General features: G+C 45.7%; 1 protein-coding gene across 7 annotated transcripts in view; it reads right to left on the reverse strand.

Annotated features, from left to right (window-relative positions):
- CSDE1 (cold shock domain containing E1) overlaps positions 1-14,313 on the reverse strand; it is a 69,904-nt gene extending 55,591 nt beyond the window's left edge. For all 7 annotated transcript variants that reach the window (XM_040423934.1, XM_040423938.1, XM_040423936.1 and 4 more), the window contains exons 1-2: positions 14,206-14,313; positions 3,202-3,583 (exon numbers count right to left, since the gene is read on the reverse strand). The gene's annotated coding sequence lies outside the window, so the exon portion shown is untranslated. The remainder of the gene's footprint in view (positions 1-3,201; positions 3,584-14,205) is intronic.
- Positions 14,314-15,389: the final 1,076 nt, after the last annotated feature.

Here is a 15,389-nt window from a genome sequence, read left to right on the forward strand (position 1 = left end):
TTCTCACACTTTTGGCTTGGCGTCATTGCTGAGACTTTTTTTTATTGACGAGGTAGAGTTTCCAAAGAGGAACCCTTTACCCGCCAAATTTCTGGACCTCTGTTCTTGGTCCCTAAACTGTCTACTACCCGAATTACCTCCTGAGGACCGTCTAGTCCTAAAAGAGGAAAGACCTGAAGGATTTGGGAGGAGGGGGGAGAAGAGAGATCTTTTCTTCCTATCCACCGCTTTTTCTAACAAATCTGGGCCAAAGAGAAATTTACCTGGACAGGGAATACCACATCTCCTCCACTCTAGTACTTAAGCCAAAGTGCACTACAAGTGGAGTTAGTAAGAGGTGCAGTCTGAGCGCCAAGCCTAACCATAGGCATCAGCTTAAAAGTTAGCTGCCTTCTGTAATGTGGGTAGGGAAAATAAAAACTGCTCCCTAGGACTTCTTTTTTAATTGAACCACTAATTGTTGCAGCCAGAAATTTAATGTTCCAGCCATCACCATGGCCGCAATGTTGGGACGAAATGAGGAAGTGGATGCTTCCCCAGTACCCTTCAGGAAGGACTCAGCCTACTTAGCCAAAGGGTCCCTAAGAACACCCGTGTCCTCTAAGGGAAGAGAGGATCTTTTAGAAACCTTAGAAATGGCAACATCTATTTTGAGAGCCTTCTTTGAAAGGGTATTTACGTTAAAAAGTTTTGGAACTAAAAACCTTCCTACATGGTTTCTTCCATTCCTTTTGAATTAGGGAAAGAACACTTATGCACAGAGAAGCATCTACCCTTTTTTTCTCCCTGCAACCCTTCAGTCTGTTACCGACGTATCTTCTTTAAGATCTTCAATGTTCATAGTGGATCTAATAGACTCTTAAAAGTTATCTGTATCTTCAGGAGGAAAAGGCTCTTTCTACAATTTCTTCTTCTGAAGAAAAAAGGTATCCAGAGGGGAGTCACTGTCGCCAGAAGAAATTAATTGAGATAAGTTGTCCCTTTCCGTCACCAAGTTTCTTACTGGTTTTAAACGTATTCTTAACTTCCATCCTAAGAAAAAAAACTGTAGGTCTCCTACTGCAGGGACAGGAAACCACTGAAGGGGTAGAGAGGCTCCGCCTTTTTATTCTTTAGGTTTCTTGTCCCTGGGGGCGGATCATCTGTGGTAGTGTCGTACACGGACATCTGTATTTTTTTGCGGACTGCAAAAGACAGTCGTGCACACCCTAAATTGATGCCAACCAGAAGATCGTTGCCAAAACAGTCAGGTCTATACATTTGTAAAACTTTAAGGGTTTCCATTTGTTCACACCCCATCTCTAACCAGATTTCAGTGGAGCTAGCACCACGTCTTTCAGTATACACATCTTTCAAGTGATGTGTGCCATGTTTCACATCACTACAGATATGATGGCTGCAAAATACAATAAAGCAGGGAAACAAGAACATGTACGTGGTTTAGGAGTCTGGTATCAAAAAAAGCCAAGCCAGCTTTGTAGTCTTTGTGACTATCACAGCGCTACAAAGACGACCTAACACTGGTTTCAGGCTGGTGTCTCACGCAGCATTTTTTTTAAAGCAAAAAATGCCAGTTCCAAATGCTACATGGAAGTCTATGGGAAATAAATGAAGCACACAGAATTTAGCAATGGTGTTTTTTTGCCCTTGCTGTGCATTATGTGCACCAATGTATTTACCCTGCATAACTCTGTATGTAAGAAGTGAAATTACATGGGGATACACATTTTCATAAATATATACAACACTAAGCAAGAGTTTGTGTTTTGTTTTTTTTTAAACCTTACAAACACAAAAACTGAAGTTAATTGGCATTGACCCAGAATAACAACTCACCACAACTCCATGCTGGAGGAAAACTGACCGCTGGGACACCCGCAAAAAAAAAAAAAAAAAAAGTAGGGCCCTTTCCCTCCCCGTTTGAGGGAAACACTCGAGAATCCACATATTCTCTATAGATTGTGCCATGCAATCTATAGACCTCGCTCATCAACAGCCCTACAGACTCAACGGGGAGCGGTAGCAGAAATGCCGCTACATTTAAACAGCACACCCATTCTTGTGACTGATGGAGGTACTAGTGGTCAGAAATCCCCCCCCCCCCGAACAGACCTCTATGATCTATCCTCTATATAGGTGGAAAGTGCATTCTGGAACAATGCTTTAAAGAGCATCTGCTAGCAGGATCAACTTTATGAAAACTAAAAGGTTGATCCTGCTGAGTAAAAATCTCAATTATGAAGTAGACTGCGCTATTCCTGAGCAATTTCACCGTATTTGGGCTCATGCACACGACAGTATGCCCTTTGAGACAGTCTGTGAGAGGGCCATATGTCCAGAAGCAGCATACATCGTGCACACAGCATCATAGGTTACTATGATGCTGTGCGCATCGGGCCACCCGCGGAACTATTGCCCAGCACTCATGATATTATGAGTGCAGGACAATAGTTCCACATGCGGCCCGATGCGCACAGCATCATGGGTTACTATGATGCTGTGCGCTCCCATGCGCACAATGTATGCCGCTCCGGGACATATGGCCCACTCATTGACCGTATGTCTCAGAGGGCATACGGTCATGTGCATGAGCCCTTAAAGTAAATTAGGTCTTCAGTGAGCCAATTTACATATAAACCAGCTTAAATGGGTTTTCCAAAAACAGGTACTGATTACCTATTCTCAAGAAAAGTCATCAGAATCTGATCAGTGGGGGTCTGACACCTGGGTCTTCCACTGATCAGCTATTTGAGAAGATATGGGTGCTCGCAGTAGCGCCACAGCCTTTTAGCAGCATTCCCTAGGCCATGTGATGTCACATTCATCAGTCGCATAGCCTAGGCCCAGCTCGGTCCCATTGAAGCGAATGAGCCCGAGCTACGATACCAAGCACAGCCGCTATACAATGTACAGCGCGGTGCTTGGCGAGCATGGAGAAGGCTGTGGCGCTCACAGGATGGTCAGTGCTTTCTCAAACAGCTGACCAGTGGGGGTCCAACTCTCACTGATCAAATACTGATGTCCCATCCAGAGGATAATGTCTTGCAAAACCCTTTTAATTACTTTGCAACTGCAAATCTTCATAACTGAAATTGTTTTACTTGGCAGAATATGCCTGGTCGTTCATAGGGCAGATCCTGCTGACATAAGACTGGTAAAGCAAGCAGCAAGGAATAGGACACCATTTAACAGCATACCCACCTTGCTGAGATATTCAGGTATTGCACTCAGTAGTATTACCGATTTGTGTAGACAGCAGATGGTACAGAAGGTTGTCGGTTGCTAGTTTAAAAAGAGATAGTGAGAAAATGATCTACTGAGCTAAGAAAGACGACTCCCGCTACACAATGCGAATGCAGAGTGTGGCGCTGAGAATAAAACAAAGACTAATAGCAGCGTTGGGAAGTGCTCTTGTGTAGCTGTTGAGTAGGCACAAACTTCTTGTTTCAGATCAAGTGTTGTGTCTTCAGCGCAAGTTCTCTTCTTTGGTCTTGTAGGTTACTATTGTGGCAGATGTTCCTTGACTGATCTGAACTTGAAGCAGCAGTTTCAGGTGGTAGTTTCTGTTCTGTTAAACTTCATACTGAAAGACAAACCAGCACTATGATGAATGACAAAGACCAACATACGTAGACACAGCAGGCTGGTTACACGTACTGGGCAATACAAGAGCGTACACCAGCAAACACTAGGCATCATCTCAGTCATGCTTCGGTTTACAACTTACCGTATTCTTTGCCCTATAAGACGCAAAGCGTGTGTGTCTTATGGTGAAAATACTAATGAGCACTTCCATTAAGAAAGTGCTCATTAGGACAGGAGTGGTGAATGCCACACTCCCCAGGGTCTGTACTCATTCCTGGTCCTCAACCCCTCACTGTGCTATAACTGCTCACAGCACAAGTACACCAGCGCTCTGATCTCACGCTGTGTGGCGTCAGGTCAAAGCACAGCAGGAAAAGCATTTTTTGGGTTCGCAAAAAATGTGGACAGCACACCATCTGTATTTTTTGCAGACTGCACGATACATATGGTCAAGTGAATGCACCCTTACTCCTGTCTTTAGCAGCACAGAGACTGAAGGAAGTGGGTGCATCTCTTCACCGGCTGGTGCGTCTGAGCTGAGTGCAGAGGCCCCTTCGCCATCCAGGGCTTAGAGCTTGAACACTTGAGGAGTTCAGTGTACAGACATCCACATCTTCCCTCTCGTACACAATTAGGCCACAATACATGGGGCACTGGCCATGTGCATTCCACATCACAGATGTGGACCCATTAACTTGAATAGGTCCACAAATCTGGAGATGCTGTGCGGAACGGAACCCCACAGAAGAACTACGGAGCACTTCCGTGGGGTTCCGATTCGTTCTTCCATTACAAAAAATATATAAACTAAAATATATAGAACTTGTTCTCTCTTTTTGAGGAACGGACGGATCGCGGACCCATTCAAGTTGAATGGGTCTGCATCCTTGCTGGCCGTGCTAATTGCGGTACCCAATGCACGAAACGAAACCAATACGTTTATGTGCAAGAGGCCTTAGGCTACTTCCACACTAGCGTTTTTATTGGATCCGGCAGGGTTCAGCAAAAACGCTTCCGTTAACTGATAATACAACCATCTGCATCCGTTATGAACGGATCCAGTTGTATTATCTTTAATATAGCCAAGATGGATTAATCATGAACTCCATTGAAAGTCAATGGAGTACGGATCAGTTTTCTACTGTCAGAAAAAATGGATCCGTCCCCACTGACTTGCATTACGGGTCATGATGGACGCGTCTTGCTCCGCATCCCAGGACGGAAAGCAAACTGCAGCATGAGAACGGAACGCATTTTGGAGCATTCCGTTCAGTCACGTTTTGTCCCTATTGACAATAAATGGGGACAAAACTGTTTGGAGAGTCTGCTTTATTATATTGTTCTGTTTAGGATCGTGTCCTTTATCATCTTGGGGCCTGTGTGTACATATGTGTTATTGGTCATGGTGATGTAATTACTGTTCATGATCCTGTTACTGATTCATCGCGATATTGTTTTACTCAGCATCTTTTCTATATTGTATTCAACTAGTGCGGTCTGTGTAGAGCCGGGATGGTGCTTTTTTCTGTCACTTCCTCCTTTTCTTAATGGCATGATGAATGGTGGTGATCAGAAATACACATGACGTACCGGTACGTCATGTGCCCCTAAGAGGTTAAAGGACCTTAAGGAGTAACTACACTTAACACTTTAGCAAATTACATTTATGTAGAGAAAGTTAATATCAGGCACTTACTAATGTAGTGCGATTCTCCATATTGTCTCCTTTGCCAAGTTGATTAAAGGGAACCTGTCACCTGGATTTTGGGTATAGAGCTGAGGACATGGGTTGCTAGATGGCCGCTAGCACATCTGCAATACCCAGTCCCCATAGCTCTGTGTGCTTTTATTGTGTAAAAAAACAGATTTGATACATATGCAAATTAACCTGAGATGAGTCAGAGCCTGAAAAATATGACTCTTCTCTGGTCACACAAGATATGACTCTTATGTTAAATTTGCATATGTATCAAATCTGTTTTTTTACACACTATACCCCAAATCCAGGTGACAGGTTCCCTTTAATTTTCCTTCACATTATACACTGCTCGTTTCCATGGTTATGACCGCCTTGCAATCCATCAGTTGTGGTCGTGCTTGCACACTGTAGGAAAAAGCACAGGCCTCTCTGGTGGCTGGGACCATGGGAGTGCATATAGACTCATGCTTCTTCCTATGGTGTGCAAGTACGACCACCACTGCTGGATTGCAGGGTGGTCATAACCATGGATACAAGCTGTGTATAATGTGATGGAAAAATGAATCCAGCCAGCAAAGGAGACAAAAATACATAAGTGGTTTGTATTAACTTTCTCTACATATCAAAGGGGCTGTGTCGCTTCAAATGGCATTTAAGCTTTTGATAAAATGTCCTAAAAGCCCTAATACGTTTTGTAATATATATTTTTTTTGCACACCAGGTTAATTTGCATATGTATCAAATCTGTTTTTTTACACCAGGTTAATTTGCATATGTATCAAATCTGTTTTTTTACACAATAAAAGCACAGAGCTATGGGGACTGGGTATTGCAGATGTGCTAGCGGCCATCCATAGATAGGGGGGGCGCGGGCTAAGTGCACCTTTAGGCCCCGTGTGTGTCTAAAAAACAGTTTCCATGATATCACCACGACAGCATACAAGGAGATTGACCCCTGACCTCTGTAGGGGCAGGAACAGAGAAAGGTTAAATACCCCCCTCCCACCACCAACACCAGTGTTTCCAAAAATCACAGAGTAACCCGGTGGTGACAAAAATAAACAGTGAAAAAGGTATTGCTTCATACCTTCTGGAGACCCTCCAGAGTTAAAATTTAAAAACATATGTAGGGAGGGAATAACGTGACATCGTGATGATCCCATGTTAACAGAATTACCGGTAAGACTAATTCCGGTTTTTCCATAGCATCATCACGACAGCATACAAGGAGATATATAAAATAAAAAAAATAAAAAGTTAAGGCGGGGCTACGGCCTGGAGGACTTTCCGTCCGAAGGACAGATCAGAGGATCTGGAAAGATCCAGGCAGTAGTGTTTTATAAATGTATGAATACTGGACCAAGTGGCAGCTCAACTTATTTCTTCCAAGGATGCCCCAGCTCTCTGCCTGAGGGGAAAACATGGCCCTAATGTTGACTGGACACGGAAGATTTTGAATTTGGTAACACAGGCAAATAGTTTCCTTGATCCATCTAGCAATAGAAGACCGGGAGGCTTTCTGGCCCTTGAACCTTCCTCCAAAAGAGAACTAGCAAGTTGTTGGATTTTCTAAACTTTTCAGTCGCAGAAATATAGTTTAGAACTGCCCGTCTAACATCCAGAGAGTGGAAGGAAGATTCTTTGTCATTAGAGGGGTGTTGACAAAAAAAAAAAAAAAAAAAAAAAAAAAAAGGCAGGGTAATTTCCTGGCTCTGATGAAAGCTGGATACTACTTTAGATAGAAACCCAGGGTCAAGTCGGAGAATGATCCTATCATCTAGGACACGGAGGTAGGGTTCCCTAACGAATAGAGCCTGCAACTCGCATGATCTGCGGGCCGAGGTTATTACAATTAGGAAGGCAGTCTTTAAGGACAATAATTTTATTCAACAATCGGAAATGGGTTCAAATGGTGGTAGAGTGAGAACCGTAAGAACAATATTTAAATCCCAGGAGGTGACACGGGAGGCGATTGTTGGACGGAGTCTGGTAGCTGCTTTAATGAATCTTCTGATCCAACAATCACTAGCTATATCCTGGTCAAAAAAACAATTTAGGGCTGAGATTTGGACCTTCAGGGTAGAGGGTCTAAGCCCCAGGTCGAGACCCTGTTGTAGGAAATCCAGGATTCTTTGAATGTTGGGTCTATGCAGGTGTGGAGACTTATCGTCAATCCAGGAACAGAAGCACTTCCAGATTTTAAGGTAGATTGCGGATGTTACGTTCTTTCTGGAGGCTTTCAAGGTAGTAATAACTATCTGACAAGCCCTGTCGTCTTAGTCTGGGACTCAGGATCCATGCTGCTAGTTTCAGAAACTGTGGGTTCGGGTGCAGAACCGGACCCTGATGGAGTAGATCCCCCCCCCCCCCCCCCGCACAGAAAGGGGCCAAAGATCCTGGAGGGAGTATTTCTGGAGAGAAGTGAACCAGCTTCTCTTCGGCCATAGGGGAGCAATCACAATTACCGTGGCCTTGTCCTGGCGAATTTTCTGGATTACCTTCGGAATTAAGGTAAGTGGAGGGAAAGCATAGCATAGTTTCCAATGCCAACGGATGGCGAAGGCGTCCAAGGCATGAGGTCCGCTTCCCGATTCAGCGTTCCTTTCAGGTGAACTGCAGAGATGGAGGCCACTTTCTGCTCCGCCCATACAATTTTTTTTGTTGTCAGCGTTTGAAGAGTTGTTGACCGCGTTCCCCCTTGATAAGAGAGATAAGCGATGGCAATAGTGTTGTCTGATAGCACTTTTATATGGTGAAGACATAGTATTCCCTCTGCTGCCTTCAATGCTTCCCAAACTGCTCTCAGTTCCCTGAAATTTGACGACTGGGATCTGATCGATTATGGCCAGGTGCCCTGAAAGAGATGATCCCCTACCTTTGCGCCCCAGCCGGACAGACTTGCGTCCGTTACTACTTGTATCAGGGGAGTTTTCTGCCAGGGAGCCCCCTTGGATAAGTTTCCGTGGTTCTTCCACCAATTTAGAGTCTGAAGTACCTGGATTGGTGGGATCACTTGACGATCCAAAGAGGATTGACGCCTGTTCCAGACGCCCAGGATCCAAGCCTGAAGAGGTCTGAAGTGAATCTGGCACCAGGGAACTGCCGGAATACAGGATGTTACAGACCTAGCAGACTCATTGCCTCTCTGATGGAGCATGACCTTTTCTGAAAGGATCAGATTTTTTTGCTGAAGATTCAATATCTTGTCTTGGGGTAGGAATACCGCTTGCCTTCGGGAGTCCAGAATCATGCCCAAAAATCTAACTTTTCTCGAGGGGGGTGAGGACGGACTGGTTTTCGTTTACAATCCACCCGAGGTTGTTTAGAGTGGAGAGAAAATATTTCAGATTTGAGTTGATCTGATTGAGATCTTCGCTGATCAGAAGAAAATCGTCTAAGTAGGGAACCACCATAAGTCCCTTTCTTCTGACAAAGGCAACCATCTCTACCACCACCTTTGTAAAGATTCTCGGGGCCGATGAGATCCCGAAGGGAAGGGCTTTGAAGTGATTGTAATGAGTTTTTCCCGTTACATCCTGGATTGCAAATCGGAGAAAACTCTGAATCGGCGTGAATAGGAATATGGTAATAAGAGTCTCGCAGATCTATTGTACACACGAAGACGTCTTTGCTTAAAAGTGGTATCGTAGATGCAAGGGTTTCCATCCTGAATTTCCGGTAAAGAATAAACTTGTTTAAGGGTTTCAGGTTTATGATTGTTCGGAATGTGCCTTTTTTCTTGATTAGGAATAATGTTGAAGAGTATCCCCGGCATCTTTCTGGAGGTGGAACTGGGGAGATTAGAATTCATCTGATGAAGATTCTGGACTCCCTGCCAAAGGTTGGGTTGAAATAGTGTCAGTGAAAATTTGTTTGGGGTTTTTAAAGACGACTCTATTTGATAGCCAGTACCGACTACCGAATTTTGAGAGTCTTCCCCCCACTCCGGCATCATTGTTTGCCAGATGATTTCTGGTGGGAGGAGGGTTGACCCCTTACTCTTCCCCCTTTGGGATAACTCCAGCGCCCCGACTTCCCCTTTCCCCCTGTAGCTTTTCTCTTGAACCGAGGAAGAGCGAAAGGGAAATCGGAGCCTGAAGGGACGATCTTCCCGAAAACCCTTTCTTTTTGTCCGCGGCTTTCTCTAAAATCTTATCTAGGACTGGGCCGAAAACATATTCCCCGGAAAAGGCTATAGAGCAAAGTTTTAATTTAGAAGTTTTGTCCCCAGATCAGCACTTCATCCAAAGTGCCCGTCTGTCCGAGTTGGAAAGTGCCACATCTCTGGAGGAGAATCGGACCGACTCGGCCGAGGCATCCGCCAGGAAAGCCGTGGCAGATTTTAAAAGAGGAAGGGAATTGAGGATTTCTTCTCTAGACGTTTTATTTTTTATATGGTCTTCTAATTCTCCCAGCCAGAGAAACATGGATCTAGCGACTGAGGAAGCCGCAATGTTCGTTTTAATATTAAACATGGCAGCCTCCCAAGACTTCCTGAGGAGGCTGTCGGCTTTGCGACCCATAGAATCTTTGAGTTGGGAAGCATCCTCAAATGGAAGGGATGTCTTTTTGTTCACTTTAGCAATCTGAACATCAATTTTGGGGATCTCGTTTAAGATCTTGGGACTCCTCAGGATCAAATAGTAATCTATTTTTAAAGGAAGCAGAGACTCACAGACGTCTTTCAGGGTCTGCCCATTCTTCTAGAACCATTTCTTTAATACTTTTGTTATTGGGAAACACGCCTGTTTTTTTTAATCCTCAATCCCCTAAACATTTCTTCCTGTACGGAATGGGTACGTTGTACTTCCTCCACCCCCATTGTGGATCTGACCGCTCTTAATAGGTCGGACATATCTTCCATAAAAAAATAGTATCTACGGCCACTATCTACCGAGTCCGAATCGGAGACTCTTTCCCCCTCTTTCCATGACCTGACTGAGTGGACGCTTTCGACCGCTATAGCTTCCGAGTCCGAAGGGGAAGGTGATCTAACACGCTTTCTCTTGGTTTACGGTAATTAGCCGATAGGTGGGCTAGAGATTAACGAATTTCCTCCTGTATCATAGATTTAAGTTCTTCCTTCAGAGAGGGTGCTTCGTCACGTACAATATTAGAGATACAATTTTTGCACAGCTTCTTGGGATAATTGTCAGGAAGTTTGCCACTACAGGAGATACATCTGAGGTATCTCTTGATCTTTTTTGGGTTTCTTTAGACACTTAAGAGGAGAAGGTAGCTAATAAAGGGAAAGATCAGAAGGAGTGGCAAAAAAAAAAAATAGGGGGGGGGGGGCAGAGCTGAGGAGAAACTCCCACATGAAAGATTTGCTCAACAAAGGGGGGGGGGGGGGGCACCTCCCTAGGGATGGAGAGCAGACCCATAGTATTCTTAGACTGGGGGAACAAAATTCCCCCCCCCCTTTTTTTCTCATTGCAGGAGGGGGGGGGGGGGAAATCAGCAGACAAGTGCTATGCCAGGATTAGCGGAGCGGGCTGCATTTCAGCTCTTAGCTTGGAAGAGCAGGCACAGGCAGGAGCCCACTGCACAGGCAGGAGCGCTCTTGCCTGTACTCCATGCGCTGCGGCCCCATTCATAAACTGAACTCCGTACACCGCTAGATCACAGTATCCAGATTGGTTTGCATGTGATGGTTCACTCACTGGCTACTTCACATCTGCATTCATCTCTCCGGTTTTGAGATCCGGCAGAGGACGTCAAAATCGTTGGAAAACGCTTACATTTTGTCCCCGTTCATTGGCAGTGGGGACCAAACTGAACAGAGCGCACCAGAATACATTCCCATGCCGGATCCAACACCAAACCTATTGACTAACCAGTCACAGCTAGAAGAACCAAAATCCATTTAAAGGGGTTCTGCAATTTGTTTTAACTGATTATCCTCTGGATAGAGGATCAGCATCTGATCGGCAGGGGTCCGACACCCAGGCCCCTCACCAATCAGCTGTTTGAGAAGGCAGCGGCACAGCCTTCTTACTGTTTACCGCAGGCCTAGTGACGTCACGACTAGTATCACTGGCCTGGGCGCGGCTAAGCTCTGCTCACTTGAATGGACCTTAGCCACGCCCAGGCCAGTGATACTAGTCGTGACGTCACTCGGCCAGCTGTAAACAGTGAGAAGGCCGTGCCCCTGCCTTCTCAAAACGCTGAACGACGGGGGTCCTGGGGGTCGGACCCCCGCCGGTCAGATGCTGATCTATCCAGAGGATAGATCAGTTAAAAGAAACTGTAGAACCCCTTTAAAGAACTTCTGCAAATAAATGTTAGTTATTCTTTGCCCTGCTAGAGAGGCACATGATGTAATCTGTAGTGAAGGTAATCTTCTCATCAGTGACTGTGGGTGAGCTATCCACTCCCTTCTGATCCTCAGCTGTGTCATGCGACCAGCAATCAGACTTTCCAAATAACACTGCTGCTTCTGTGTGGACTGGAAGTCAGTTTCTTTATGTATTCCTAGGGAGCCTCAATCTCATAGGAAAGAATGGAGAAGTAACTGACTTCCTGTCCTGTGTCAACTGGAGAGTCTGATTGCTGGTCACATGACACAGCTGAGGATCAGAAGGGAGGGATAAACAGTCACTGATAAGGATTACCTTCACTACAGATTACATCATGTCAGAATATTATTTTTGCGGGAGTTCTTCTTTAAGTATAAAACCCCCAATGTCTCCATGAGAATACCAAACGTCCCATGATGTCACAAGGCTATAAGTTCTTTCGAGAACGCAGCATCAGGATTCGGGCCTACCATGTGCATGCACAGACCATTACAGAGGCTCCATTTTTATTGTATGGGGTTGGTTTAACACAACCTTTAGCAGATCACATCCAAACTAATTTAGTGAAACATGGCACCAGAGACGATACGCGGTCCCCTCTAGCACCAGGCGGCTGCAAGGAGCAATGTGACAATCTACAACCATCTTATATGTGCTTTCATGGAGAAAAATAAATACGTTTTAGATTAGGTGTAAGCACACGAAAAATCCAAGTCAAACAAAGGTGAACGGAGGAGGCACAAGATGGCCCACAAGTGATGCACGCCTCGAACAGCTGCTCCTCCATCTGCAAGCATTCCTGTGCGGTTGTTCTAGATGTCCCCCTCTAGTGACTATTAATAGGCCGCTAAGTTGGAGCATTGTGCGCGGCAGCTGTGTGTTCTACCCGCTTTATTCCGGGAATGTGGCGTACGGTACTGACGAGACTGCTGATACCTCAGAACTAGTGCCATTCCTCCACTTCTAGAATGAGAGGTTAGGGGTGGAGAGGAATCACCACCACCATAAACTACACAAGGTCACCTCTAGTGTCTGCCGTACCCAAAATCAGGGGCCCCTAACAAGACACACTCCATAATATTAGTGAATTACCCGTTCATGGGCCATACATCTAGAAAGGCCTAAGCTCTAGAAACTGCACTGCTACTCGTGCCCCACATGTCACCAGAGCCCAAATCAAGTGTACTACAGGGACCGGAGTAAGCCGACGCCCGACATCTGTCCGAGTGCAAAATGATGGGGCATACTGACAAGCAACATGTCTGAACCTTCTCCCTCCTGCAAGACATCAGCGCAGAGTATGGAGGTTCCCCATACACAACAGACTGTTGGCTGGTCCCACCAGAATGAAAAAAAAATATAAATATATATATATATATATATATTTTTTTTTTTAGACCAACTTTCCACAGGATTGGGCATGTTGGATTTTTATCATTGACTGGCCAGTCAGAGGAGCTGTGCAGCAGTGTGCTCTCTCCCTACAGACGGCATATATGTGTATGGGGGGGGGCAGGGCCATCAAGGAAGACTACTTCTGCTAATCGCCAGGCCATCCCTCTGTACCTATGAATATGGAAGCACAATAGGAGCGCCCCAGACATACAATGAACAGGATCACTACACAAGCAGTTGAAAGGTTATCACCAAGGGCTGACATCACACAAGCATCCGGTCTATTGAGTTTAGGGGGGTAGGCTACTGCAAGAGGATTGGGTATATGGGCCGGTTCCCAACTAATCCATTGGCAAAGTCTAAAGCTGTGATGGTTAGCCTCCAGCACTCCGGTTGTAGTAAAACGACAGGAATGAAAGGAGCACGCTGGGAGCGATAGTGTCACCACAGCTGGAGTGCCAGAGGTTACATGGGCCCTCAGCAATCACTGTACATGATCTGGCAGAAGATGCCAGCCGGCCAGGGTCTGCACGGTCATCAGCCGGTGTACAAGCGCCTTGCTCTGAGGAGGCTCTACCACTGCTGAGGGAGCGAGGACAAACCCATCCATCACGTCGCCCTTGTAAACAGCTACATCAGGGGTTCCTCTAGGCCAGAGGATTGCGACACGCAGCTGAGGGAAAACAAGCACACTGCATTTCACAAACCACGGCGCCGCTAGGCCTTCTGGGATACGTAGTGCCAGCGGGGAGGCCGCGAAAAGCAGGAGGCAGTGCAGGACTACAGCTCCCATCTGCCCCTGCGCCGATCACCAGGAGACAGTCAGATCGCACCCTGCCTGCCAGCTGCAGACTAGCCGCTCCACCCGCCTCCTGATTGGACGCCCAGACACCCAACTCCCCACCCCCACCCCGCATCGTGAAGCTCTTTGTCCACCCGCTACAAGCATCGCTGCGAGAGGCGGACGAGCTGCACCCCAGCACCGGGCCATGGCTTCCATGAGCTCAGGACGTTACCTCAGGCCAGTGAGCACAGTGCAGACACGAGGCCAACCCCGTATTGCAGCGCTGACGGGGCACGACGTGACAAAGCAGCTCTCCCCACACACAACCCCGGGCTAACGGCAACACCGACCACTCTAAGCACGTCCAGCCCCCCGCCCGCAACACGCAGAAGCCAAACCCGACATTTCCTGCCCCCAAAACCCAGAATAAAAGGCAAACTCACCCCAACAGCTCACAGCACTATCACCAGCGCCGCCATAAGCAGCACGGCACATTACGTAGGAATAAAACACAGCCTTCTCGCGAGAACTTGTATTGCCACGGGAGGAGGCGGCAAAACTGCACATGCGCAGTCTCAAATATAGAATGCGGCGCTGGCTGTGGCCCCGCGCTTGCGCAATGGACGCTTTTCAGGCGCGCTGGGGTGATGTCATCGTATTGGCTCGAAATCAGTTTTTACCTTTGTGCTAAAAGTAATGGACGACTTCTGTGCGCTTTATTACTACGTGCGGTTTTATTAGCGCGGACATACTTCTCAACCTGATTAGAGAAGAGACTTAGTATATGATTTTGGTTCCTAACATTGTTAGTTTTTGATGGCCATTTTGCATCAATGTGTGTATCCATGTTCTGTATATTTATCCATTTTAACGACTGCTTTGCGTTGCTATGTAATAGTCCTTAAAAATGGCAGCTTCATAGTTTTCTTTTTATATCCCACCCCCTGCAGTGCCATCAGTAGGGATGAGCGAATCCACTTTGGGTGAAACATCCGAAGTCGATTCGCATAAAACTTTGTTTCAATACTGTACGGAGCGAGCGCTCCGTACAGTATTAGAATGTATTGGCTCTGATGAGCCAAAGTTATTACTTTGCATAATAACTTCAGAAATTGATTTATACTGTAAAAAAACATTTCCCGAACCCGAGTTCACAGTTCGGGAAATGTTTTTTTACAGTATAAATCAATTTCTGAAGTTATTTTGCGAAGTATTAACTTCGGCTCATCAGAGCCAATACATTCTAATACTGTACGGAGCGCTCGCTCCGTACAGTATTGAAACAAAGTTTTATGCGAATCGACTTCGGATGTTTCACCCAAAGTCGATTCGCTCATCCCTAGCCATCAATATATATATATATATATATATATATATATATATATATATATATATAAATTTCCCCATCAATCTGTATGCATTACTCTATAATGAGAAAGTGAAAGCAACATATACATGCTTATTACGCTTTGGCCAAAATGTACACCAATGCCTCATCCAGCATAGAGGCAGGGCAGAATGCTGGTTGCAGAGTGCCATTGCATTTGTGTCTTTAACATTTTAGAAATGTTTGCAAATGTATTACAAAGGAAAAAGTTACATTTTGCAGAGACATGAGTATTGAGAC

Source organism: Bufo bufo, chromosome 3, assembly GCF_905171765.1.
Source record: "Bufo bufo chromosome 3, aBufBuf1.1, whole genome shotgun sequence".
Classification (NCBI taxonomy): domain Eukaryota; kingdom Metazoa; phylum Chordata; class Amphibia; order Anura; family Bufonidae; genus Bufo; species Bufo bufo.